Here is a 3,385-nt window from a genome sequence, read left to right on the forward strand (position 1 = left end):
ATTTATAAGTTTTGAACTGAAAAATTAATGACTAAAATGTTGAAGTCAAATAACAGTAAAACTCACTTTTTACCGCTAAATTTAAATCGCTAGAAATAAATTTAACTGTAAATACCACTTTTTTTTTTCACTACTCTAAATGTGGCTTTTCCCACGAATTCTTTTCTTACGATATACAATCATGACAAATAGTGTGTTGATGACATGGAAATTGTTTGTGGGAAAAAAACAAGCTTTTTGCCACGAGATCATGCCGGCAAGTAAAACTTTGTAGGAAATAACTTTTTGCCAAGACTTAAATGTTTTTTGCGGCGATAAAAAGTCGCTGTAAATAAACTTTGCAGAAATCATGGGTTGTTCTTTTTTGCGACAAAATTGTTAGCTATTTTCGGCGATGCGTTATTGCTGAAAATAATCTTGCTTGCCAAACTTATTTTTAATTTTGGGTTAGTAGTATTTGCAACAACATTATTAATTTTGCGGCGATGAATACCTGCCAAAAATAATAATAAAATTAAATATTGTCTTTTCTCACGAAAATTGTTCGTGGAAAAATTAAAAAAACTTTTACCATCAGATTACGCGGTGGGTAAAACCATACTTTGTGGGGGAAAAGGATTTTGCGGCGAGAAATTTACGGCGACATTTTATCGCCGCAAATTAGTTTAATCTTCACCGCCATACTAATTTGAAGACTAAAGATAAAGCGCCTAAATTAAAACCTCACTCTCTTTTCCCCTTCACTTATATTTTCCCTCTCTCACCTCCCTCCTCTTGCAATCGATGGAACCCCTCCCCTCTTCCCTCTCTTCTCCTTTGGCCATAGCCCAGCCGTCAGCCACCATTGCAGTGCCACGCCACCACCACCTCACCGGCAACCACCCCTCGCCGAACCCAGCCTCCCTACTACGCCTCTCTCTCCCTCTCCTCCTCCCCCGAAACGAGCCTCCTTCCCTCTCGACTTCTCCACATCGTCGTTGCAACTTGCAACCAAGCCACCGCCGTTCATTGTCGACGACACTGACAATCCCTCGCAGGCTCCCTCCATTCATCCTTCAGCTCCCCCAAGATCTCTCCCTTCCCCGTAACTCTCTCTTTCTCTCACGGGTCTCCACCACCTAGATCCGCCGCTAAAAGCCCACCTCTCCGCCACTTCCTTTCTTCTGTGCCGAGCACTCGACACCTCCAACCCCAACACCTCTCTCAGCCTCTCCAAACAGCCCTTAGTCAACATTTTTCCCACGTATTTGTAAATGTTAAATTTTTAAGATTTTATGCATACTTAGTGTAATATGAGATTTAAATGATTAAATTTTATGTAATGGGTTGTATTGAACTCAAGTGTTAGGTGATAGAATATGTATATTTATGTTGGATTGGATTACATGGGTGACACGCATGTTGATTTGCCTTATATAAATTGAGTTATGTATATGAGTGCATATTGATTTAGTTGAATATTGAATTAATTGGATGCCGTACAACCTGTTTTGTGTGCAACCTGAGACTGCTTATGTGTGCTCCTGAATTCATTGAGTTAAAATGCTGTGTCGTTTCACAAGAATTGGGTGTTTATGAACATTGTCATGTTTCTTTTACAGGGTCTTCGTGTTGGTGTCAATTTGGCCTTGGCCATTGCCTTGCACAACATTCCAGAGGTATGTGTTCTCTGATTCTCCAGTTCTTTATTACATATGTTTTGTGTAGAGTGCCATTGTTTCTTTTGGATGCTTGCACTCTGCCATGATAAAAATAATTTATAACTTTCAATTGCTAACAAATTCTAGAGTACCATATTTACTACTAATACCTTAACAGTCCAGTCCTTTACTTCCCTTTTGATGAAATTGCGTAAGATTAGGACGATACTATGTAACTTTTAGTTTTGCTTTATATACTATTTCTTGGTGAGCTAAAAGTTGAACGATTGAGTGTTCTAAAAGCCACAAAGATGAAAGAGTTGGTGTTCAAGAGGCAAAATAAACTTGAAGATCCATCAAGCTGCCAACCACATAGGTAATCTAATACCTGCATTTAAATCTTTGTAATATAATTTTGTATAGTTATGACTTGGATGTACTAATGTATATCCTACTCATATAATTTTGTTCTTATATAGTAAATAATTAAAATGATTATTGTTGCAACCTTTTTTATGGAGAACACTGATGTTGGGAACACTAATAATGTCAAGTGGAGAACGTTTCACTGACATAATTTTAGTTTTGATTTAACTTAATACTATCCCTATGATTATGGTGCATAGTAGTCCTGCTTCAACAACTATTACAATTGGTATGGCAGTCCTCTTTTGAAATTCAGGGATCATGTGCTAGATATTGTCTAACCAAGTGTGATGTTGAACCTTATTGATATAAGTTGTGCTGTGCATATTTGCTTGTTTCTGCTTCTCATTGTCCTTGTTTCTGTTACAATAAAATATAGTATCTGAGGGAAGAGCTTGCAAGAATAGATGAGAGTTGGGCTGCAACATGCTTTGATTCCTTACCTCATGTTGTCCATATTTTGACATCGAAAGATCATGAAGATGAGATTGAGTTAGTAACGTTGCGTCACCAAGTTGTTCCCTCTTAGATCAAATTGAGAGCATAGCCAAGTTTTGTCTATACCTATTTTTAGCTTTCAGATAATACCATATTCTTATAAATTTTCAGTCACCTAATTTCCATCCCACGCTTTAAAACGCTATGCCTACACCTTTGTGCTTGGATTTTTTCGCACTTGAGTTATAGTTACCTTTCTTATTCATATCTAGATGTATGTATGTATATATAAGTAGATGTATTGGTATGCACACATTTTTGCATGCTATGATGTGCCCTTACTCAGTTGCTCCAACCTTTTCTTAGAAAATGGAAAAAAAGTACTTGTACCATGACTTCATCATTTATAAACTAGCACTACAATTATTCTCTTTTAATTTTTCTGGATTTCACAGCTTGGTGATTCTGAAAAATTTCCATGTTCTGTACTTGAAACTTTGAACTTTGGCTCAGGTTCCAGCTCATATTGGAAAGCTAATCTGACAAGCAGTTTTATGCTGCAGTTCCATGTTCTGTACTTCAAACTGTATGTTTTCTAGCATTTTTTTCCTGTAATCCCACTTCTGTAAGGTTATTGTATCTTTTATTTGTTTTTTTTTTTTTTTTTTGGGTGGGTGGGTGGGGTGGGGTGGGTTTGTGGAAATTTTATGTTTCTTAAGTTACTTCTAAATATCTGATCTGGTGTCTGGTGATCTAAATAAGTATAGTCATTGTGTCTTTCAAGTTTCAATAAAGGCTCAAGTCATCGGCTTACTACTTAAGGCGTTAAGGTCAATACTATATTTATAATCCAGTATTTTATTCATCTTGTCCTATCTCAT

At 36.8% G+C, this 3,385-nt stretch overlaps 1 long non-coding RNA gene across 1 annotated transcript; it reads left to right on the top strand.

Moving 5' to 3' along the window:
- Positions 1 to 1,214: 1,214 nt before the first annotated feature.
- Positions 1,215 to 3,186, top strand: LOC121265561. The gene is made up of 3 exons (XR_005940693.1): positions 1,215 to 1,249; positions 1,602 to 1,658; positions 3,018 to 3,186. It is a non-coding gene; the product is annotated as an uncharacterized LOC121265561 (long non-coding RNA).
- Positions 3,187 to 3,385: the final 199 nt, after the last annotated feature.

The sequence above is a fragment of the Juglans microcarpa x Juglans regia genome, chromosome 5D (assembly GCF_004785595.1).
Source record: "Juglans microcarpa x Juglans regia isolate MS1-56 chromosome 5D, Jm3101_v1.0, whole genome shotgun sequence".
Taxonomy (NCBI): Eukaryota; Viridiplantae; Streptophyta; class Magnoliopsida; order Fagales; family Juglandaceae; genus Juglans; species Juglans microcarpa x Juglans regia.